At 38.4% G+C, this 26,145-nt stretch overlaps 1 protein-coding gene across 2 annotated transcripts in view; it reads left to right on the forward strand.

Annotated features, from left to right (window-relative positions):
* Nucleotides 1-940: 940 nt before the first annotated feature.
* LOC127427819 (signal-induced proliferation-associated 1-like protein 2) overlaps nucleotides 941-26,145 on the forward strand; it is a 112,940-nt gene continuing 87,735 nt past the window's right edge. For both annotated transcript variants that reach the window (XM_051675626.1, XM_051675625.1), the window contains exon 1: nucleotides 941-1,080. The gene's annotated coding sequence lies outside the window, so the exon portion shown is untranslated. The remainder of the gene's footprint in view (nucleotides 1,081-26,145) is intronic.

Consider the following 26,145-nt stretch of genomic DNA (forward strand, 5'->3'; position numbering starts at 1 on the left):
TAAAAGGTTAATATCCTGAAAATGAATGAATATTTGGTAAATTATGATCAGGACTGATGTTGGTTAAAAAAGTCAGTGAAAGTGGAAAATAATATTAATATATAATATTTTTATGGCAGTTTTTTGACGTGGACATTTTGTCCTCTAAGGTCCTGAGTGTGAGGTTTTTTTTTTTTGTTTTTTTTTAAATCTGACACTGCACAAAAAATAATAATGCATCGAAATCAATGTTGTTGCTGATCATTGATATATCCCAGACTGTGAAAATAATAATAATAAAAATATAATAAAAATAATAATAATAATAGAAAGAAATTCCCCTTAGCATTCAGAATATGGAAAATAATTATTTTTATTTATTTTATTTATTTTTTTATTAAAAAAACAACAGTGGCATTATGTAAACAAACTGGCATTTAAAGGGTTAATATCCTGAAAATTAATGAATATTTGGTAGTTATGATCAGGACTGATGTTGGTTAAAAAAATTAACTCACTGAAAGTGGAAAATAATATTAATATATAATATTATTATGGCAGTTTTTTGACGCGGACATTTTTGCTCTTCTAAGGACCTCTGAGTAACTTTTTTTATTGACGCACAAGGGTTAACATCAGTAGCCGCCGTGTTATTGTGAATAGTGAATCTCTACAATAGCATCCGCAACGGAAAACTATTGTGTTTGACTTTGAATGATTCTGCATCCATGCCCCTGGGTGCCAGTGTAAGTCCAAGATGACATATTTAAAAAAAAACAAATTACGCAAAATTGTCCCAAAACAGCACCATCATGATGTCCGTGGCGTTAAAGGAAAAGATTGACAGTGCAGAGAGCAAATTATACGGGTTCGTCATTGTAGGCGGGGATCTGTCTGCGCCGCGGCGAATCAGCGTCTAGGAGGGGCGTGGCTTGTCTCGCTGGAGCTGTCAGTCATGCGCTCGCTGTGTTCAGAGATCTGTGTTGAGTTGTTGCTCCTGAAAGGCGCGTCTCTTTGGGAATACGTGTGTTTTGACACAAGGAGTCGGTTTATTATATCGTTTTTCGCTTACAACGGGATGCTCTTCTCATCTCTGGCGAGGTAAGATGGCAAACAGATGATTCTTTCCTTTTTATTTAAACTTGGTCCGAAAGAAACTTTTTGCTTAAATGTGAACTCCACGGAGCCGTAGACAGTGCCATTTCATTAAGAGAATTTTCCATTATAAAGTCAGATTATCTTCAATCTTATAGCGTGAAAGCTCAACCTGTCACAGGTCTTCATACTAAAACAGGTTATCCGAAATGACTCATTACTCAGCGGAGTTGAAAACCCTGCCACGGTCCGAAATTGATTAGTATCGTTTCATTTGTAACGCTTTCAAAGAGAAAATAGTTTTTGTGCTGTTCCTTGATCTGTAACCTTGGCAGCCAGCTGTTGCTTCGATCGTCTTGGCAGTCTACCCAGTTTGGAGTTTTGATGCCCAAATTAGACCAAGAAGTCTATTTGATGTGTGTGGATACATCTGGAAGACGTATTATTTTTTACGTTATTTGCGCAAACGCTAAACGTATATATTAGACGTTTTCTCTCGGATGTCAATAAGACGTTCAGCAGAGGCTTTTGGATGTTTTTGATTTAGAATGTTTGTAAATCTGATATTTTTAAGGTGTTTAGCAGTTGTTGTAAATTAAATGGACCCTTTTCACAGACTGTTTTCATAGGTTTGGGTATTGATACAGATTTCTCGATTCGGTACAGATTCACAAGCTTTCAATTTCAAAATTGATTCATATGGGTGTATTTCAGTTACAATGTCCCTTTTGCTTGCATATGAGAGAAATTCTCTTCCAGCTAATTCTGTTAATTATACAGGTGATTTTCTAACTATTACGAAAATATAAATTTTACTCATTATATTTTATTCGTTCTTCATCATTTTGGTCACCTTGTGGCTTTTTAAAAACAGACAAATCCATGCATTTTATCAAGAAATAAGATATTATATTAACTATATAATTTTTTGTTACTTGTTTATTGTTTAATTTCAGAATTTGTACTATTTACTTGTAATTACATTGATTTGTTGAACATGTGCTAAAACAGGTACTGTCTCTTTAACAAAACACATTTCTGTCTGTAAATGAGCGCATTTTATTACATCATCTCAGCTATGCCTGATTAGAATTAAATGTTTTTTTCTTGTCTTTTTTTGATCAACAATTGACTATAAAGAATAGAAAGGATATTAAAAGAGACATTATTAAATGACAAATGGGTTGCGTGGATCTCGTCTTTGGACACACATTACACGGAACAACATGCAGTGAAAGGATCTCGCTGCTGAATAGTCCACCACTATACTACACAATTACTCATGATTGAAATATGAACATTTACCAGCCAGTTGCCAAATATATTCATTTTTAGTTGCATAGAGTAAAATATTGATCTTGGGATTTAAGAATCGCTATCGAGATCGTTCAAATGAAGATCGCGATGCATCGGAAGATTAATATTTTTACCCACCCCTATTTCTTACACAGCTGCTGAGAGAGTGACTGTAAATTTGCCATCTTCTCACTTCTGAATGTCTTAATCCACAGCTCCCTATTTATCCTCTTCATTTGGAAAGTTGTGGAAACGTAATTGTGCCATTTATCTTTGGATGTTGGAGCAAATGTGTAAGCAAAAATGTTTGCGTTCCAAAAACCGGTCCATAGTGCTTTCCAGATGAAAAGCTCTAAAACAGACATCTCGGAGATGTACGTGTGCTATCTGGGTTGCAGCCTGAAACCTTTTGTAGCTCCCACTGTCTTTGTTTCAGGCGCATCCATTATTCAAATTCAGGCAAATACTTTGTTCTCATCTGTTAGAAACTGAGTGTCATGTAAATGTAATATATTCATCAAATGAAGACTAAAGATATCCGCCCCAAATTGCATATAAGATGAGGTGCAGATGGCCCTAAATGCTCATTTAATGAGATGCCTAATATTTTATTGTTAATTTAATGATCAAAATTCCAATGTAATTATGTTCAGCCCAGCTAAATTTAGTCAGAAACACATCTCTGGAGAGCCAAGCTCAGAGCCAACCAAGAAACACATCGATGTCCTCTCAGTTTCAGCAAAAGAAATGTTGTGCTGTTTTAGTTAAATGTTCGTATTCTCATTCGAATTGTCATTTATTTGGTGATGTTCTGCTTTAAACCACTGGATGAATAGTCCTACAGCTATGTGTGGTCGTTTGAAACACCCTCAGGGTGGATTAGAAGTCAAACACCCCAAATATCTGACAGCAGGGAACCCGTCAAAAACACTTTCCACGTGTTCACAGGGTTCAAATCAATGGCCTTTGTGTCGCCACCCCTGACAAAAAACAGGCCTGAGGGTGAATTGTTTGTGTTATGGCAGGCACCTGTCAGCACTGAGGGACTCCTTGTGTTAATCCTGTGGGACTTTTCTGTTGTCCGGACGTAGTGCGGTCAGGCTAATTAAGCCTCCGGTCTTTTCTTCAAGACTCTCTGGTCTCGTCCCTCAGGCCTTGGACGAACCTGGAGATCTTAGAGAAAGATCAGCAGATGTTTTTCAAGTTGTCTAATGCAACGTAATTGAGGGAAATCATATTAGACGCAGCTGAGTTTTTGAGCTACCCCACGATTGAGTTATCTTATTCTTGGCACACCCCATTGACCCTGGCATTCAAATTTGAAGACCCCCTCCCCATTGTCTTCTTTGTTTTTCATTGTTCATATAGGCAAGTATGCGGGTCATAATTGTCTAGTGCATATGACTGTGTATGTTTCCGTGTCTCTCTGTACGGGTGGACTCCTCAGTAAGAGTTTCCTCTGTGCATCTCTGCTTCCCTAGGGAAAATCAGAGCGTGGTCGAGAGCCCGAATCCTGCCCAGTTGGGGCAGATTATGTCCATAGTTTACATAATTCATAGATAATGGACAGGAAATAAATTCGGATGTGTTTCAAGTTTACCAGCTCAAGGTCAGGAGTTGAGAACACCTCAGGAAACAAGCACCAAATGGCTTAATTCGAAGACTAAACAACCCCTGCCCTAGGTGTGACCTCTTTCTGAAAGAGTTTGCCTTTTGCTTCTCTCGGAAAGGAAGTATTTCATTATCTTGAGACTCAGATCAGATGCTCTAGTTCCTAATCTCTTTACCCGTCTGTAAACTCCTAAAATTCCCTAAAATAGTCACATCTATCCAAGATTCTGACTTTTGCAAACAGAACTGTGTGGAAAGTGTTTGAAATCATTGCTGGTGGAAATGCACCCATATAGGCTACTAAAACATATTTCTGGTCTTATTTTGAATGATTCAGTGGTGCACAAGGGGAAAAAACAAGTCTGACTTTACGATCCAATAAATTCCCAATTTATCAAATTAAGTGCCATCTTACATTTGTTTTTTTCATTGAATATCCTGTCTCGAGGATACAGCACATATAAACTGATAAGGTTATTGCATGATTTTATCACACTGAAATCATGTTAACTTGTTTAATGTTTACATCTTGTGGTTATACTTTTGAAACGGGGTGTATTTTAATGTTTATGGATTGGCTATCCACTTCCATTGTAAGTGCCTTACTTTTACTGCCATTTTATTTTATATAGACGAGGCAGAAGTCTATATTATTTTTGTGGCAATTAGCATTATGCCATACATTCTGTTGACAGAGCTTCACTTGTATAAAATTGTTTGACAGTTATGAGTTTCACATCTTGTGAACCACTGTCAAAATCTCCTTTACTGTCCCGCGTCTGTAGATTTGTATAATAACTTTATAGCGGTTACTAATGATTGAAATTGCGCAAATGCTTAAACCTGCAGTACTTCACAAACACTAGCCCATGAGCCCCGCCCCTGCGATATTCATGATACTGTTGAATGTTTTATCGTCAGCAAAATCATCGCAATTATATCATGGGTATTCGATGTATCGCCCAGCCCTAGCTGGTAGTAATGCACAGAGTGTGAAGAGGGAAAGATATTATTTTTTACCAATGGATAGCATCAGGAGAATGCATGGACACAGACAAGGATTATCTATGGCCATCTGTTGCCCAAGCAATCAATAGCCAGACCTATCTCAGCTTCCCTGCATGGGAACAGGAAAGGATCACCGCACCACTCCATCAACAGTACTTCAGTTTGGCTGAGAGTGACATTGGGTACTTCATTTTTAATGTGTGTTTGCTCATGTGCCTTTGTGAGAAAGAAAACATGATGTCACCTAGTTCCACCTTTCTTCCACCATTCTTGGCTCTTCCAATTCAATGACGTGCAATCCTCTTGTTAAGACAAATGTTCTAATTGGTTTTAATTAGTCTACCATCTATTTAGTTGGTGGATGCCAACTGCCAATGTCAGTGTTAAAATCTTCCAAAAGTCCCTTCTACCCAGGTGACCACATTGCTAGGACTCTTAAGGCAACATTTGTTTACAACATTAGTGCTTTCCATATGACATTCAAATGATCTATTCTTTTTGAGCTACAGTATGTGATTTTCATTCGGTTGTCCCAATAAATGCTCGACAGTATGACACTTGAGATACCCTTTCCTCTGTTACAAGAAAAGTTTTTTTTTTAGTTGGCCATGGGGTTCCTGGCTATTTTGTTTCTCTTCCCATTCCCTTTCATGGCTCTTTTGAAGGTGTCAACACAATGGAGTGTCTTCGTATGACACTTCCCCAGCCTGGAGGTTTACGGATTCGGTTTTCAGGTCGATATAGAATAGACCATTTTATCCTTATTGTGGTAGACAGCCTTAAAGAGCTGACATCAACTCAGACTGCTGTTCTCACTTCTGCCTTTGCTGATGTTTCTAGCAGAATAACCTGGCACCCTGAATTGCTGAATCTCAGACATTTTGTCTGGTAAACCAGAAAAGCAGGCTTATTATGTTTGTTTTCTTTTGATTCTTATATTATATTGTTTCGTTTTGTGGTTTGCTATGAGGCATGAACTATGTGTGTTATCACATGGTGTCTGAACTTAAAAGTCAGTCAGAAAGAAGTGTAGAAGTGTAGATCGCTGACATGGAAGCAACGAGAACTGCCTGCCATTTGTGTACGAGTACTGGCAAAATGAAGCAGCAATTTGGAGAAAGGTAAAGCTTGTATTGAAACCTTGGCTGGTTAAAGACCTTAATACTTCATAATCATTATTACCAAATTATGATAAAGACTAGGCTAAGTCCTGGACAAGGCTTCAGACTGTGACAAAAATGGTTGCAAATGCAGCCAAAATAATTAATTGTGACAATAATTTAAAATGTAGGCTAGTCCCCATTGGCGATTGTTGAGTACATATGCAGTTTTGTCAGCTATCATCTTGTGAAATATTGAATTGCATATTTAGAGTAGCTATTGGTCGACCGATGGATCGGCCGATATTCAGATTTTTTAAATTATCGCATCGGCCGATATGTTTTCCAGTTAGGCTGATTAGTTTCTCAAGCCGCGAGGGCGCCAAGAATGGCCCGCAAGCATGTAAAGGAGCTGTCTGAGACATGTACGTGACCAATCACAGTTCATCTTGCTGTTACGTGCCATTGTGTATGTTAGGCCTCATATCAGTCTATCTGCCACCCTACTCTCTGGATATTGGCATCAGCATCGTCCATTACAAAACCCATAACAGTCGACAACTAAATTAGAGCGTGCACCAGAGTGTCTTCCGCACATTTCACCCTTACTGTTTATCAGCTCGCTGCACACAACAACAAACACAGTGCCTGCCATGATGTTCGAATCATGACTCTTTTGAACCAGATCTTTATTGATGAATCAGCTGAAAAGATTCATGAATCTGTTTTGAACTGACAGTAGAGAATTGAGCAATTCTGTAATTTGGCTTGTTTTGTTTTTTTTAACTAAAAACAGCCATTTGGCTCTTAAATGTTTAATTTTAGGAGCCAGTGGCTCTGTAGTGATTGTATGTAGTATGGAGTCCTGCAAACCTTCTGCAATTTGATTTGCTTCACATTACATCTTATTGCCTTCAATGAGTTATCTACTTGATATATTAATATCTTTATATGATATTGAATAGCTCACAGCTCCAGCCTCGCATAATAACCCAGCCATCTTGGACCCTCTTTTTTGCCTAGTGCACAGGCCCATGGGAAAGCAAACAAGGCTGCTGGCATCAGATGCATGGAGCCATCTGCCTCTACACCTGACACTGTAACACTCATTCCCATCCATCCAGTTGGGTCTCACCCCCACCAAATGCCTTTTCTTGATTAACTGTAGTTTCACTTCGAACCCTGTCTAAGAGCAGATTTGGTCAGGCTTGTACATTCCCCCCCATCCTTTGGGATTGTCCCTCTTTTCTTCCACCTGCTACATAAGTGTAACCCTGGATGACAAGCTGCTCAATATTTTAAATGGCAAATGCTACAAAAAACTAGAGCACTGGAGTGCGCCGTCTGCTTCGGGTTGTTCTGTGCGCCTTTGTTTCGAGTTGTAGCACAGCATGGGGACAGGGATTGAAATATCACCAGATAGGTTTCCACAGTTCCACTTTGGCTGAACTGATTCTCATTCAAACATCTCCACTTATTGTGAGAGGGACGATTTTCGGAGGCTGGCTGATGCACAGAGGGCCTTCTCCTTCTGGCTTCTCTCTCTCGCTTTGAAGCAAATGTCTGTTCTCAGTGGGACTGATATGACTCTTTCGTGTTTGCTAAGTGGACTCTTTGGAGGTTTCAGTCACAAAGAGGGTCTTCAGATGTGCAGAGGCCAATCTATGTGAAGTGTTCAAAGACCTCTCTTTGGCCCTTTGTGTGCATGCAAAGATCAAATCTTGAGCCTTTCATTTACAGTGGCAGACTGAGCAAAGCACTTTCACAATTAGATATTTTTTATTTCATAAAGAACTGAGGGGATTGCCAGAGAAGCCTTGAGGGTGAAAATTAGAGGAATGTCACCTCCGTAATTGGTTCTTGCGTTCCTCGCTTTCCACCTGGAGAAACATTGGTATGACTAATCAGATGATTGACATGGACCTGAAAAAATGATTAATGAGCACAATAAGGCCTTGCATAAGGTTAACAGCTCCTGCCAAGTGTTGAGAGAAACAGTGGCTGTGTTGTACCTGTTTTGGTTGTCATGGAGGCGTGTCCCGGAGCGAAGAAAGCGATTTAAAAACCAGGAGTTATGGCTTGGTATCTGTGGAGTCTTTGTTTTGCAATGTTTACCCTTCAGCAGCCGTGAATCACCATGTCATAAGCCTGTCTTGACTTCTCCATGCAGTTGACTCCAACTGGATAGTCCTCAATGCAATATATGTTATCTTTTCCTGTTTGATGGACGACAGAGATTCGCAGTAGATCGTTTAATGCAAGGCGAAGCATGGCACAACTGTCTCTTTTGTTTTACATCATTGTTTTTGCTCATTAGCTTCATCCATTTATGCAGTGATTAAGTGCACTGTACGCTAGACAGCGCCACCTCCTCCACAATGCAAGCAGAGTGGAAAGCTTATTATTTTTGCCCTACATTTCCTCCATGCCAGAGATGGATGTGTAATTCCCATGGCAGTCTGTTTGTTTGCGGGGCCGTTTGTTATTCATGCATGTGCAAGGACGATTAATTTCATGTAATCCTGAGGTCTCCTCATGTTGGCGTCTTTTGCTCTAATTGCTTCTAAATACACAGTTTTAAGGCCTTTGTCATTGGGCTGCATTGGTGCATAGGGATGGGAATTGTAAGGAATTTTACGATTCCAATTCCTCTTAACAATTCCGGTTCCTTAACGGTTCTAGTAACGATTCCATTCATTCTTTTAGCACCTTTTTTTAAAAATAATTATTTGGAGATGAGGAATGCAATTCTTATTGTATTTACTAACCTCTGCTGTATGTTACCAAATAATGAGATCATTTCAGATTTCTACAGAGCAAGTATAACCAATCAGAAATCAAATCTATACAGTTCTTGTAAAAGGTATGTTTGCAGACTTTTTATAGACATAATTACAATCCAATAATAGATCCTAACTATACTGTAAACAAATCTAAACCAACAAGAAATGTAATGGCATATTTCATTGATTAATTTATTGTTTTATAAAATTCCACTTATTACAACAACTCTCATGCATCTTTAATTATACATTGTCATATGAACAACCAGTCAGTGACTGCACTGCTTGATTTAAGTCTCACAGGTCATCATTAAATAAACAGTAACCGTTCCAGAGACAGTTTAGACTGTGTTTTGTAGCCTAAAGTTGTACTTCAGGCTTGTGAGATTTCAACAGTACTTATTTAATTTTGAGTTGGGCATTTATAACTTGCACATCAGTATAAGATTACTTGTATACTGGACTATGAATGGAAGCACTGGATGTTTTGCACTGTAGATTCAAAAGAACTGGCTCATTACAATGATTCTTTAAGGAAACAAACTGTACCGGAAGCGCATATGTTTTGCGCTGTAGATTCAAAAGAGCCAAGTAAAGTCAGAGTATTTCAAGACGGTGTTCCAGCCGCGTTGGTGGAAAATTTCACGCAGGAAAACCGTTAATGGAACCAAAAGTCACAAAGTTCATACGATTCCGGTATTTTTTAAAGAATGGAACTGGTTCTGAACAAGAACAATAGGGTTCCCAACCCTATTGGTGTGGAAGATCTCCAATCTGTAGTACAATTTACTGTCTGTTTCAGAAGTCCTATGTTATGGCTACCGCCTGCCCTGCTATATTGCTCCATCTCCCATGAGGTTACTAAATATATACCGTAGAGATCTGGTATGACACTGCTAGATGTAAGTTATATATGTTGGTCATTATCAGTGAGGCTATTTGCAGCAGAAACAGCTGTTGTTTGTTGTGACTGTGCTGCCATTATTGTGCATGCACAGCAAACCCTCATAGCCTTTTTTAATAAATCATAACTATTTTGTCTCTGAAGATAACAACTGGACTCTTTCCAGCCTATCCACCTTTTTGTTTTTTACCATATTTGTCTGACTTAAAGGTCAAGTGTGGCATTTTTTTCCAATTTAATGTGTACTGACAACTACAATTAAGACATTCATAGGTAGACTTCCTATTGATTATAAACACTGTGGCACTTTCAAATCATTGCTCTGTTTGGGCTCAACCAATAGAACGCAACAGTCGGGTTCCGGAAGTAAAAATCGAATTTGTTTCTCCAATTTTTAACGCTAATTGATAAACCTTAAAAGACAGACCTACCTTGAGCTCCGAGGTTGTAATCGATGGTATATGCTTCTGTTGAAGCCATCAGTCCATGTTATTAAAAAAAAAACAAAAAATCATGTTTAATAGAGAAGTTCCTGGTGAAGAACTACACTACTGATGAATCCTGAAGAAAGATATACACCAATCAGTGAATCACTGCAAACAAACCACAGCAAAGGAGCTCTGCGGTGACCGCCCACTTCCTGTGAACGATGCAGTCGAGTTGGTCTCACTACATGCTCAAGCTACTTATTTCTTTGTATATATCTGAATACTTTGCAGTCAGATTTAAATATGTTGTTTCTGTACTTATAATCAACAAACTAAAATCAATAGTTTGTTTTAAATATTTCCATCATTTTTAATTTGATTGTCTAATCAGTTACGCTCTTTACTATAGGATTGTAGTTTATTTCCTCATTAAAGACGTTTAGTAGACAGTTCTTTGTCTATTTGTCAGATTTTGTTTGGCTAAACAATGGATAACTGTTGGGTCCTTTTAAAATAAAACTTTAACTATTCCTATATTAACAAAGGAACTGCCATTGATCCTCTGACTTCTGCTGATGTTCATACCTCTTTCTTGCCATGGGGTGTGGTGGTGAAGGCCATTCCTGAGGTGGGACTGATGCTGAATCTTCTTTTGAATATTTTCTGGTCACTTCAACTGGGACAGATGGACATGTTTATTCGCTGGGTCAAGGTGCCCCTGCCCCCAGGGTTTCCTATTGTGCTGCCATATTGATCTGGACCCATCAACGGATGTGTCCATGTTGGTTTGGGATGTGACTGTTGCATATGTGTCAATCAAAGAGAACAATGCCAGCAAGGTCATCTTTAATCCCTACTTATTTGTTCGGGTGACACAAAGGTTTAACCTTTTGCTGCCTTGGAAGAGACCGCCAAACAGCACTTTCAAAGCACTTTAATCAAAGTAAATCAGTATTTAAAAATGCATCGGTCCAAAGCAGTTGTGTAAGAGCTTACATAAAACCGCAAATAATATAGACTACTGAACAACATTGGTGTCATTTTATAAAGTCAATAAGCCGATTGAGGCCATGCATTACAGTAATTTTACAATGGTGAAAGGGGTTTTAGGCACTCCGCCTCTTGTGGCTTATTGCTTTTTTTGTACATGCACCAAGATGCTCACCATTGACCCATGTAACATAAGGTATGGCCAGATTATTCTCCAGAATGTGCAAATTAATCTCTTACACCATTACGAGATGAACATGACCAGACAAAGGGATAATCTCAAGAAGGCTTGATGGTTCAGGATCTAATGACCTGTGGTTACTGTTGTGCAAGACCTCTGAATGCAAAGGCCACACCTCAGACAATGTGTTGATTCAGTGGGGCTTTTTGTGTTGGGGGAGATGTTTGACCTGCTGTCCTCCATTGCTGAAGGCCAGATAAGAGAAGAGGATTAGCGTCGCTCCCAGCATTCCTCCTTTCCTCTGTAGCGAAAGTGATGTCTCAGTAGGAAGCCTAAGGGAATTTGACTGATGACATTATAGACCGGTTCTCTCATTTTTCTAAGGCTGTCAAGTGATTAAAAATTTTAATTAAATGAATTGTATGATATCACGGTTAATTAACGAAGTTAATCCTAATAAATCACTAAAATTATTTCAAAGACATTACATTATAGAAGATGAGTTAAAGCTCATTTTTTTAATGTTCAGATGTTTCTAATGCAGAAACAATTATAAGTAGAGCATTCGTAGGTTGATTTCCCCAAAAAGTGTAAACATTGCAGCTCTGTTGCACTTTCAACATTTATCAGTTTATTTTGAGCGACCCGTTCAGCCCGATACAACTACACTGGCTCAACCAGTGGCATGAGTTTGTGATGGGACTATCTGATAGTTCGACCAATGAAAACGAGTTAAAACTCATGTAATATTTGAGCTGTAAAGTTGTTTAAATCGTCATTTTTATGATCTTTTGTCAATAACGGTCTTCAATTGCAGTGTTTTTGATTTTTTTTTTTTTTTTTTTTTTTTTTTTGGTGAGTAATGCTACTCAAAAATGCTTAGCAGACCTACAGAGCTGGAGATATGACAAAGATCACTGCACGGACCTGGACCAGAACCCTCTCCAATGGTGGAAGGTGAATGAGAGTCGATATCCTAATCTCTCGTGCATAGCTCACGTCTTTCCCAGCGGAGAGAGTTTTCTGCGGCAGGAGTCAACAGGCTTCGCTCACGTCTCCTTCCTAACCTGTAGCTTTTGTTTCTGAATAAATGTAGATGCATGGATGATTAAGCCGTTTTTGTCTGTGAAATATCTAGGCTATTTACATAACCCACCAACTAGTCGTTTTTGAAATGATGTCGTTTTGCACATCCCTTATGGCAATGAAGTGGTTAAATTGCAACTACACAGAAAAGGTTAGTAATTGATTTTTATCATACTAAAATCATGTTAACGTGCATATTGTTTATGTATTGTGTCTGTACTTTTGAAGCAGTGAATATTTTAATGTTACAGATTGGCTCCATTCACGTCCATTGTAAGTGCCTCACTGTAACCCAGATTTTTTCTTTTTTTTTTTTTTTTTTAAGAAAAGGGGGGATGAGTCAATAGTTTTTTGTGGTAATCAACATCACCTAACAAATGCTGTTGATTGAGCTCAACTTGTATTGAACCTGGAATATTCCTTTAATTGTATATTGAACAGGTATTTCAAGCATGAATTGCTCCAAAGGTTGGGAATTTCCTTATGAAATTAACATTGAGCAATTGCGTTATTTAAAATAAAAATATACACAATTAATTGTGCTTTAATTTGGCATTAAGTATTGTTTTTATCTTGTCAGTTCTTCTCCACCTTCATAGACCACTGAAATAAGATGCTAGGTTTTTATCATTTTCTAGCAGCCCCTATGACCTGGGAAATTAGAGGCATTTGTGCAGGAAATTATGAGTGTGATTATAGTGGCAGGAAATGGCTGTCAGCAATTAAAAAAGATGAGGAGAAAACACGTGTTGCCTTGAGACGCAGGTGCAGCCTCCAGACGCTTCCGTCACCGCTCACGATAAACATAACAGCGCTGTGTTTGTCGGAAAGTGTTGCGGGTGATCAAAGACCTCACTGGATCCGTTTACAGACAGCTAAGGCCTCAAAACTCACCAGATTAGGAGCTTCAGTTTGCGGATCGTTCCGGCTGAGCAGTTCAAAATGTGTAAATGGTGACAGATGTTCAAAAAAGTGCAGATTTGCCATGCTTTGTCTGCTGTCTCTGATAAACAACAGATAAAAAAAAAAAAATGTAATCTGTCAAATACATCCATATATATACAGTACATCCATTATGGAAAGATTTACTGTTGTTAGGTTTTATTTTCTCATTTTAAGAAGTAATAGCCTAAATGCTGATCTGGTATTGCAAGATTAGTTTAGTAGAATTTGAGGTCTCTTCTCTGCTGCTCAATGCATTCAAGGATTCAGGGTCATAATTCTCTGTGATCTTCAAGTTACAGGTAAACCTGGCTGTATTATTAGAAACCTGCCGGAACATGTTTACTGATACAGGCTCAGATTCTCTTCACATGTCCTTGTTTACATAAAATACCGTAGTACTGATCTCACATCAGCATAAAAGGGCAAGTGTTTTTGTGACCTTTTGCATGTTCAGCATTTGACTTGTTCTTCATGGTCTCATTGACTTCCATCAATTCACTCGACTGTGATTCAATCAAGTAATTATCACTATAAAAAAAAATCTTTCGTCATGGGCATAATGAGATTTTTACGAGCCAGATGTGTCACGGAAGCAGCCTGATCTCATGAACATTACGTGACTGTGGCAACATTTTTGCTAAATGAAATGAAAAGTAAATGGTTTTTCTGCAGTTTCCCATTGAAATGTCCAGCAGGGGGCGCCAAAAGCGAGTGAAATGAGACAAAGTTGCACAGAAGAGTGTGTAATTGTCCGGTTACATTGAGACTGATTAGTTGGTTGGTGACCTGTTCTATTCAAGGTTAATTGGACTTTGTAGCAGATCTTGTTGTGAGATGGAGATTGAGCTGAGAATAGTTAGACACGGCTTTAATGTGCCCGAATGTGCGGTTTTCACACGCTAATGAGCTGCCGAGCTGGCAGCCAATCAGTTTGGTTCAGCCAGTTCGGCCTGTTTTATTTAGTTAATGAGCATTTTTAAAGATATTTGAAAGGGCCGTGTATTGTTTCATGAACTCAGAAGGAGGATGAGGTGAAAGGGAGGGGTATTGGATTTAATAACCCGGTGAGAGGTTTCGCTTCAAGGCACTGCTGTATTGTGCCGTTCCATGTGTGCTGTGCTTTTGTGTGTTTTGGTGTGAATGTGTGTGTTTACTTGAGTCTAATGCCTTCTCCTGACTCAGCTGCCGGAGTGCTGCTTCAGCTCACTGGAGCCCCCCCCCACCCCACCCCCACACACACATATACATTCTTAGACATCATTCTCCTTAGTCTATCTTCAAACATCCCTTATATCCAGGGCTTTTCTTTCAGGGGTCCTTATAGGAACTCCAGGGGGTCTGTGGAAGGCATATAAGATATATAACATTTTCATGACATTTCTAACTATTTTAATGAACATTAACTAATGAGTTGTTAAGCATTATATACTGTTGTTAATTAATGCTAATTAATGTTCTTAACTAACATGATTAGGGCAGGGTATTGATACAGATTTCCTGATTCGATTGCGATTCACATATGCATGTATACAGTATATGAAAGAAATTCTGTCTCAGCTAATGTGCATTCGCAAAAATATGATTTTTACAAATTATATTTTAAGAGTAAATTTTCAGCATTTTGGTGGATAAATCCATGTGTTCCATCAATAAATATGATGTCTTGAAATCACATATTAAGGTGCACAAAGGGCTAGGTGATATATCGAATAGTCATGCTATAATCGTGATCATTTTGCAGACTAAATAAAATTAAGCAATATTGCGAATATCGCAGTGATTTTAATGTGCTTTTTATTTGGCCATTAAGTTTATTAAAGAACGTATAAACTTAACCCTAGATAAATGTCACGATCCTTGAGGGCTGCACAATCAAATAAAATAACATTTAAATTGCATAATGGTCATATGAGATTATTAAACTGCGATTGTAGACAGATCAACATAGTCTTTGAGTGCTTCAGAATAATCGGGTGAAGCGCTGTTCTGTGCACGGGCTCATGTTTTTAACGCTTTTTGAGCAGTTGTGCATTGTGAAAGAACAGCACTGCATGTTCAAGCACTTGTGCAATTCCAAACATTAGTAATCGCTCAGCCTGGTCTCATATTTACGTGAGCATGACAACATTTTTGCAATTAAAAATTTACGTGCTGTATAACACGTTTGGCTGCAGTTATCCAATGAAATGTCCAGCTGGGGGCGCCAAAAGCAAGTGTAATGGTGTCGTATTCAGACGCGGTTTTAAGGTGAATTTGAGAAATAGTTTTTTTTTAAACATACCTCCCTATTATAAAACGTTTGCCTAAACCTAACCAATAGTGTTTTAAAATATAAATGAGATGTTTAAAAAAGACAGCCTTACCTTATCAAAGCAACCACCTCATTTTGTGCCGCTTCTATGACTTTATCGTATCACGAGTTCATGGCTGGACTTGAACTGCAGTCCTCAGACTCCAAGTCCAACACCCTATCAGGTGAGCCACCGCACAAGCTATTCATGTTGGAATAAGTGATTATATGTAGGTGGGTCTGTAATACAAGCATTAAAATGTATTTTTTTTCAAAAGATGTTTGAGTAAAAGTGTGTTGATATCATAAAATAGCAGGGTTGGAGTAATAGAGAGAAAAATTAATATTTATAAATTTATAATCAGCCATTAAAGTCATGATTTGAGTAAAAGGGAATAAAATACACAGTTGTTGTAGCACCTTTAGTGTTCATTTCACCTGAAAACTGCAGGGAATTGTTCCTGGAGACATGTATAACAAGTTTTGCAAAATTTTCATAGAGTCACGTTTTCACTATGAGACCAGGTTGTAATTGCTACAAGTTATTATACACATCTACAAAAGCGGCACAGTATAACAGTAAAGGAGGTGATGACAGTGTTTTACCAGATGAGGAACATTGTAAACTACACACTGCATTTTCAGTGTCAAAATAAAAGCTCCAGGTGAAGGTGAAGTAAACCACGGAGACATAGTGCGTGTGGAGGCTTCACACTATCCTCCGCGGCATCCACGCACAACTCACCACGCGCCCCACCGAGAGCGAGAACCACATTATAGCGGCCACGAGGAGGTTACCCCATGTGACTCTACCCTCCCTGGCAACCGGGCCAATTTGGTTGCTTAGGAGACTTGGCTGGAGTCACTCTGCACAGCGTCTTTACTCGCTGAGCTACCCAGGCCCCGAAAATCTAGCTTTTTAATATTGGAGGTCTCTGGGTCTGTTAGGTTGCCCTATGTGATTACCCATGTAAATATAAGACTGTCATCTGTCTAAATACACCCAATGGATTTTTCTACACAACTTAATCGTGTGCACACACAGTAGTCTCACTCAATGAACATGTACAAATACACACCTGTAATAACTTGAATTTCCCTTTTTAATGCATGTCTGCTTGAGGCATCTATACAGGTTTTGTTTCCCAACACTTGTTGACTATCTATGGGTCTATGAAGTGACTCCCATTTTTTTTTGTCCTGATCAATTAAGTTATTAAAAAATACATCCAAAATGCAATTCACATGACATAATTACTTGAATACACCTGTAATGTGAGTATTTCAGTGTTTTAAATTTCTGAGTTCCAAAGTCATTTTGATATTTCTTGGGGCTTAAAAAATGTCTAATTGGTGTAACCGCCCGGAGAGTAAGACGGTAATAACGGTAGTCATTTTTATTGGAAATTCTTTTTGAAGCGATCTTACAGCATGACTATCATGATTGTTCTCACTTCAAAATGCCCTTCAGAGGGTGATTTATGCTGATTGGAACGCAGTCTATGATGATCTGCACGGCTGAGAGCTCGAGACTGGTCCACGTGTGATTACATGTGCTCTGCGCTGAGTCGCGGCAAAATGCGACCATTTAGTTGCAGTCTGAAGCCCTGGTATGACACCAACATTGACACAAAGATTACATTTCTACGAACTTGACATATGTTTTAAACTAGATCTATAAAAGATTTCAAATTTTTACCAATTTGTCAATGACCCCTACAACACGGGGGCCTGGGTAGCTCATTAAGTAAAGACGCTGACTACCACACCTGGAGTCGCAAGTTCGAATCCAGGGCGTGCTGAGTGACTCCAGCCGGGTCTCCTAAGCAACCAAATTGGCTCGGTTGCTAGGGAGGGTAGAGAATCATGTTGGGTTAACCTCCTCGTGGTCGCTATAATGTGGTTCTCGCTCTCAGTGGGGCATGTGGTGAGTTGTGTGTGGATGCCGCGGAGAATAGCATGAAGCCTCCACACGCGCTATGTTTCTGTGGTAACGTGCTCAACAAGCCACGTGATAAGATGCACGGATTGATGGTCTCAGACGCAGAGGCGACTGAGATTCGTCCTCTGCCACCCGGATTGAGGTGAGTCACTTCACCACCACGAGGACTTAGAGCGCATTGGGAATTGGGCATTCCAAATCGGGGAGAAAATAAAAATTATTTACAAATAAATAAAAATGACCCCTACAACATCAGTTGTGTTATATTCTGTTCTTTAGGTTGCATAAAACTGCAAGACTTAATTCACTGAAATTTTGTCGAAACCTGTCTGTGCATTTTGGTTGAGTAGTGCATTTACGTCCCACTTTTGGAGTTTGGCTTTCCATACAGCTCATAGCTAAATAAAATGGGCTGCGTGACTGTGATTAAGAATCACTTTAATAGGCAATTTGACACGCAGATGTCTAAAATAGCAGTAAACAAATGCATATTAATTGGTCACACACACTCACACTAGATGAAAGGATATCAGATACGAATTGGATTCAGAATCATATTTGAAAGTTGCTTAAATTGATTGCGTAAAACCCCCCAGATCTCATGTGTTTTTGCTGTTTACATGCATTCAACAAGATCTGGGAGAACAGTTGACTGTGTAAATGTGGCTGTAGCCACTTATAAGCTTCTGCCTCTCTTTCTTTCTCTCCCTTCCTCCACGTTCTGCCTTTCTTCTAGACGGGGGCTCATAAGATCGTTAGTGGATTTCAGTCTCTGTGGATTTCAGCAGTCAGAAGTCAGCTGTCTTCACAGACATCACTCACTGAGTGAGCAGAGAGGTTTTAGTCCCATGTGGAGGGAAAGGTCTTATTTACGCCACCTTTGTTCCCTGAATGCCAAGGAGCACCAGGAGTGAGAGATGGAGGGAGGAAATGAAGAGAAGGAGAAAGAGAGAAAGGAGAGCACAGGCTGCCCGCGAGGACACTTTTACTTCAGAGAGTCAGTGTGCTTTGTAATGTGAATAATAGAGCCCAGGGAATACTTCACAACACCCAGCGGACTGTTAAAAAACAGTTAGTCTGTCTGTCTCCCTTTTTCATTCTCTCTACAACTTTTCTTTCTCTCCTCATTTTATCTCCACTTCTCTTAAACGGATAGTTCACGCAAAAACAAAAATGCTGTCATTTTTTTCACTCTTATGTTGTTCCAAACCGGGTGATTCTCATGAATCATGCTGAGTGACTCCAGCCAGGTCTCCTAAGCAACCAAATTGGCCCGGTTGCTAGGGAGGGTAGAGTCACATGGAGTAACCTCCTCGTGGTCGCTATAATGTGGTTCTCGCTCTCGGTGGGGCGTGTGGTGAGTTGTGCGTGGATGCTGCGGGGAATAGCGTGGGGCTCCACACACGCTATGTCTCCACGGTAACGTGCTCAACAAGCCACGTGATAAGATGCATGGATTGACGGTCTCAGACGCTGAGGCATCTGAGATTCGTCCTCCACAACCCGGATTGAGGCGAGTCACTACACCACCACGAGGACTTAGAGCGCATTGGGAATTGGGCATTCCAAATTGGGGAGAAAAGGGGAGGAAAAAAAACCCGTAAAGGCTCTAAAAACAGGCTCCATTTTCTATATGCAAAATATTGTTATTATTTTTTTATAACAACATGAGGGTGAGTAAATGATGACACAATTGTCCCTTTAAGTTGCTTACGTAAGTGAGAGCTAAACTCCATTAAGTTTAGTAGTTGGTGTGGTTCTATGTCTCCCGAACATGTAATTTCTTCACCGGCATGCCGCGACTTAAGAGAGAATGCATTTGAGTCTGACTGACGTGTTATTGTGAATGAGAAACAGCTGTTTCCATCCCCCTCATTTCTTTGCCCCGGCGTGCTCATCCCACAGCAGGAGTGAGCCAAGTGGAAAACAGGAAGGGTGCAAAGAGGATATCTTTGGAGGTCTGGCTTAGTTAATGACAATTCTATCATCATTTCCTCACCCTCATGTTGTTCCTCATTTTGTGTTCCAAAGAAGAAAGTCATACAGTTTTGAAACAACTGAAGTGTGAGTGAATGATGACAGAACTACTCTGTCAACGCTAGTAGGATAACCATGCTTAGGAAGTGTAACCAGGGTCTGGCGGATGAGCTGAGGAGATCTGTAACTGACGGACGAACCCATGTCATTCGGATCGCCAAGAGTGTTTCAGATTTGGTGACGTGATCTGGTGTGCCGGGGCAGAGGGGCGGGCTGTCATTAAGAGTTGGTACCTCGTCTTCTGGAGCAGCTGTTGCCCATCTCCTTCTACTTGTCTTCTAGGGGGAAGGGTGGAATGCTAAGGAGTACTCTGGGGTTTATTTTAACCTAATGTCTGCGTGCTTCATCTGTGCTGTCGATTACCTCAGACAATAAATGTGTGTTTACTGTAAACACGTGTCCCGTTCGTTTATACACACTGATGGAGACGTTTCAGAATTATTGTTTGTGGTAATCAACAGCATACAACAGATGCCTGGATATTCCTTTAATGGTGATGTTGATACTTTCTCCTATTTAAAGTTAATGTGCAGAGACAACTAAGGAAGCCATTCGTAGGTTGACTGCCCAAAAACAATAAACACGGAGGTTTTGTTTGTGGTGCTTTTGAAACATTGCTGTTTGTTTTAGCGGTCCGTCATGTCAACTTCTGGGGCACCCAATGGCGTGAGGCTGGGGTGGGAATAGGGTGCAACAATGCCCGCCCACCTTTTCAGTCTTCATGATTCCAGAAGTATTTTTCATATACATTTTTTTCCATAAGGATTTCATAAAATCCTTCATAAAAGAGTTCTAAACCATGTAGCAAACCAACCAGCTCTGAGGCGAATTTACAGCTAGCGTTTTCACAATACCAAAATCTCAGTAGTCGGTACCAATATCAGTAAAATTTAATTATTTTCTAAACCAATTTTTATGCCACTGTAAAACTTGATAATATGCTATTAAACATACTCCTTTAGCCAAGTAAAAAAAAAAGTTTAATATTATTGTAAATAATTAATAAAAACTACTGATGTCAGATTTAGAGGTCGACCAATAGTAGATTTTTACCGATACCGATAACTAAGTTTAATCACTGACCGATTAATCAACCGATAGTTTTTAAAATTGATATTGAATGAAAAAATAACACTCAAAGTAAAATAGTGCTGAACTTTATTACAAAAATAAACAGTACTGACTGAACCATGAAAATGTATTGTACTTTTTTAAATGAAATAAATATATAAATATGAATATATATGAACTAATATTCAAAATTTAAAGTCAGCTGATTTTTAAATTGACGTTGTTTCCTTAGTCCACAATAGGGCGCCATAAATACATAAACCAATCAGCACCGTTATATTATTGCATAGAACATTCCTATCCTGGCTGTTAAAAAAGAGATTTTCAACTAATGTTTATAAAATAAAGAAATAAAAAGTTTTAGTCAGCTCATATTCTCAAATGTTAAGTCAAAAGAAAAATGAGGGGAGGAAACAGTAGGGCTGCAAATAATGATTATTTTGATAATCGATTAATCTAACAATTATTAGAACGATTATTCGACTATTCGGCGATTATTGCAACGATTAATCGTTAGCTCTTAACCGATTATTCAGCTTGTGCCTCGACTTAAAAGGTTGTATTAAATGTGCTTACTAACAATAAAGAGGACAAAATCATCTTTTAAAAATACTTCTAAATGATATTCACTGAATTAAAGGAAAAAATTATTTTTATTAAGTTTAATCCAGTAAAGAAATTCACTAAAATCTATTGTTATCAAGTGTTTTTGTTTTCCATTTTAAATGGTCTAAAAATCCTTAAAACAAGATCCATTTACTTGAGAAGCAGCATATAAGATATTTAGACTTGCTTTAAGAGAATGCATCTTAAATATACAGAAGTGTATTTTATATATACATGTATTTTTTCATCCTTTATACTTCTGCGAGTGCAGTAAAGACAAAATATACTAATATTCAAGATCTATTCTCTAAAAGCAAGTCTAAACATCGTATATGCTGCTTCTCAGGTGAATGCATCTTTTTTTAAAGGATTTTTAGATATTTTAAAATATTTGTATTTTTAATATTATATTCAACATTCTCAGATGACATTTTTTTCTTCTGCAGTATAGCTGCTAAAGATAATGTACGTTGTTTTAAAGGAGTTTTAGATATTTATATTGGAAAACAAGCCAAAACAAAAACAAATCAAAAATGTATTTTGTTGCCGTGTATAATGGGGCGAAGACTACCCTCTCTCACCTTTCTGTTCACTTCAATCCATCTTTAACTCACAAAAAAACAAACTCTCTCTTATTAATAAAGCTGCGGATTACCAGTTTTCTTCACGATAAGAAATGCACAGTGACACATTTATTATGGTTCAATAAGTCGCGAGCCATCATGTTATAATCTAGCTGCATTAAGCGTGCGCGACACTTCACGCAACTCATAGAAGAGGTACTGACCGCACAGAGAAATGCCAGTTTTGGAGTTTGTAGTTATTTACATGATCTACTTCCTTATTATTTGAACTTTATTAAAGCTATAACGCATTAAATATAACTGCATTTAAGATGTAATGCCGGGGTGTTTCCTTTAAAGAGCTCCGGCTCCACTTATTCCACAACGAGAGTGCTTCTCTATTTACTTATTTTGTATTTTTGCATTATAATTCCCGCATACTTTGCGATCTACATCATCAGAAGATGTTTGGAAAGTTTAGAGTTCATCTGGACTGTGATCCGTGTAATTCTTCCTCTCCTCAGTCAGGCGAGAACTGCAGTGCTGCTCTCATGCATCATTAGAGTTTAATGTGATCTCATGTTACGTTAATTGAGATCAAACGACTGTTCGACAATGAACAATTTTGTAGACAATTTTTTATTGTCGACATTGTAGATAACATCGAATAATCGTTTCAGCCCTAATAGACCATTCACATGGTGTTACACTTGCACTGATTCCTACTACTTCAGACTCAAGCTTCATAATAACAGTGAAATTGCACTTTGTTTTTATTCAGTACAGTTGTATGTGAAGTAGCAATATTCACAGATATCAGTGGTATTCGGCTGAACTCGGTGGTGAAGCGGCTCAGATTATGAGCCCAGGCCAGGGGCTGTTCAGACAGACTGAACACAACAGACTGGAACCGAACGTGAGGATCTCGATACACACATTTCCAAGTTGAACATCTTTCCTGACAAAGCATTTAAACAACTCATTGCTTAATCTGAGAAATGCTTATAAGAGAGCAAGACGCAATGGCCAAGTACCTCCACCATCTGTAAGGGGCTGTTCACACTGAACGCTTTTGTAACCATGCATGTTAGACGAACGTCTTTGTTTCCATTTGTTTTTGTTTATTCAGCATGTCGTGCAGGAGCACTGTTTTTTTAGATGATGTATTTAATTAAAAAGAACGTTAAAAGCATTTTGAGACACCTGCTTTCTGTTAAACTGTATTTGTTGCACTGTGTCTAGCCTTTTTTAGCGCAAGAATGTGATCGATCTGAAGTCATCATATTACAGTGAGGATAATTTTTTTTATTGAAATCAGATGCGTTTCTGATTTGTTTATACGTTTCTCTCAGCTGCGTGAAGATATTAATTTGCTTTCTCACGTCACTAGCTTTAAATATGCAACTTAGCTGACTAACGAATATATAAATGTGACCAGCTGGATATAAACTAATGCAAATATATGGTAACAATTGTGACATTTAAACAATTGGGTAGGACTTGTGTGTATTTTCATCACACTTTTCTAACCGCTTGAGGTTAGCTTTAATGTTCGCATCCTCTCAGCCTTGTCGGCAAACAAACTGATGTTCTCTACTAATGCAGCATCTAGTCAAAAAATTAATTACTTTACAATGAAATGACAACGTGTACTGTAGTGTACTGTATACATACGTTTTCACTGTTGATGTTTTAAATCTGCATCTGAAGTGTTCCGCTCCATACAGAGTGTAGTCTCACATGTCAAAACAAACACCACAAGGCATCAGTGAAGTGATAGTTTTTATTTAGCCTCTAGAGGCTGCTCTCATTCTGTATAACGAGAGTGGACCCTTCCTTGCCGCTCCAGCACCAGACGCAATGGGGAAAAAACTATTGGTGTGAATTTTTGCTGATAACCGATTGTTCCAGAAATCTGTTTTTGGTGCCGATTAATCGGCAAACCGATATATCGGTCGACCTCTAGTTCCAGAAATCTGTTATCGGTGCCGATTAATTGGCAAAATCCGATATATCGGTCGACCTCTAGTTCCAGAAATCTGTTATTGGTGCCGATTAATTGGCAAGACCGATATATCGGTCAACCTCTAGTTCCAGAAATCTGTTATCGGTGCCGATTCATTGGCAAGACCGATATATCGGTCAACCTCTAGTTCCAGAAATCTGTTATCATGCCGATTAATCGGCAAAACCGATATATCAGTCAACCTCTAGTTCCAGAAATCTGTTATTGGTGCCGATTAATTGGCAAAAACCGATATATCGGTCGACCTCTAGTTCCAGAAATCTGTTATTGGTGCCGATTAATCGGCAAGACTGATATATCGGTCGACCTTTAGTTCCAGAAATCTGTTATCGGTGCTGATTAATTGACAAAACTGATATATTGGTCGACCTCTAGTCAGAATCGGGTCCGATATTGCGCTCAAGAACTGGTACTCATAATAATGCCCCGATACCAAAAACCAATACCTCCTGACATTTGAATATGTAAATATTCAGCGCACAAATTAAAATCATGTCCAATTGTGATCATTAAACCACAAAGGCTGCTTCAAATATTAGCAGTTGTGAATGTGTGGAGCCGGTGTTGTGTTGATATCGGCTGCTTTTAGAGCTCCTTATTGACTGATTCATGGAAAACTCCATCATGAACGTTGCGTGCTCTGTTTGTAACAGATGACAGTGAGCAGAGCGCTGATTCACTTTGTAGTGTGAGGCACATACAGACTATATATTTACTGTATTTGACTAAATAGCAGCCTTTTGCGTTTAATAATCACATTGGTTCATGTAGCGTCCTGCTTTTCTGGAACTGAGAAGCTACCATCAAAACAACACAGAAACACTTCAAAATAAAAGCTTTTGCCAAAATCAAAGCTTGATTTAAATGTAATAAAGTATGACAGAAACATATCACTACTTTATAGTTATGTAATATTCACTGTAATACAACTGCTACTTCTACTACTAAAAATAATAAAAACATGGATCATATTTTTTATTATATTTAAGCAATATCTCACATCTGTGATGCTCTGTTTTGCAGCTCTTTATTTAAAAAAATAATTCCAATGTTGTATTTTGGATTGTGCTGTGAGGTTCTATATAAAAGCACTTCATTTGATAAAAATATTATGTTGAAAATGAATTGTTCTATTTTCATTTGATTGAAGTTTTAATTAATTTATTATGTAGACACAATTTTGATGATCAAATTGAAATAAAATGTTGATATAAATTCAGAAAAAATGAAACAAAAGAACAGGTATCATTATCGGTGAGTACCGAAAATGGAAGTATCGTTCTTGTACTCGTTCTCATAAAAATGATACAGGGATATCCCTAATTAAAACAATATCATGTTTCCTTCAGGTGTTTCATAAACATTGCTTAAGTTTTTATTTATTTATTTATTTATTTTTATTATTCAAGTGAACAGTTATAATAATATAGAAATAATTGTGAAGTAAATTAATAACAGTAATAATTGTTTTTAATAAAGAACATAATTTCTTTTTTCAGTATAGCAGTTTTTAATTTTTTAATTTGTTGTTTGATTAATGGAATATTTCGGGTTCAATACAGGTTAGCTTAACTGCATTTTTGGCATAATGTTGCTAACAACAAAAAAGCATTTTGTCTCGTCCTTTTCTTAAAAAATAAATAAAAAATAAAATAAAATTGGAGGTTACAGTGAGGCACTTACAATGAATAGTGAATGGGGTACATTTTTGGAGGGTTTAAAGGAAGAAATGTGAAGCTTATAATTTTATAAAAGCACTTACATAAATTTTTTCTGTTAAAATTGTGTTAGTTAGCATAGTTTTTTCTGTCATAAAAAAAAAAAAAAAAAATTATCCCCTTTTCTCCACAATTTTGGAATGCCCAATTCCCACTACTTAGTAGGTCCTCGTGGTGGCACGGTTACTCACCTCAATCCGGGTGGTGGAGGACAAGTCTCAGTTGCCTCCACTTCTGAGACCGTCAATCTGCGCATCTTATCACGTGACTCGTTGTGCATGACACCGCGGAGACTCCCAGCATGTGGATGCTCATGCTACTCTCCGCAATTCACGCACAACTCACCACACGCCCCACTGAGAGCGAGAACAACTAATTACGATCATGAGGAGGTTACCCCATGAGACTCTACCCTCCCTAGCAACCGGGCCAATTTGGTTGCTTAGGAGACCTGGCTGGAGTCACTCAGCACGCCCTTGATTCGAT

This window comes from Myxocyprinus asiaticus, chromosome 37, assembly GCF_019703515.2.
Source record: "Myxocyprinus asiaticus isolate MX2 ecotype Aquarium Trade chromosome 37, UBuf_Myxa_2, whole genome shotgun sequence".
Lineage (NCBI taxonomy): Eukaryota > Metazoa > Chordata > Actinopteri > Cypriniformes > Catostomidae > Myxocyprinus > Myxocyprinus asiaticus.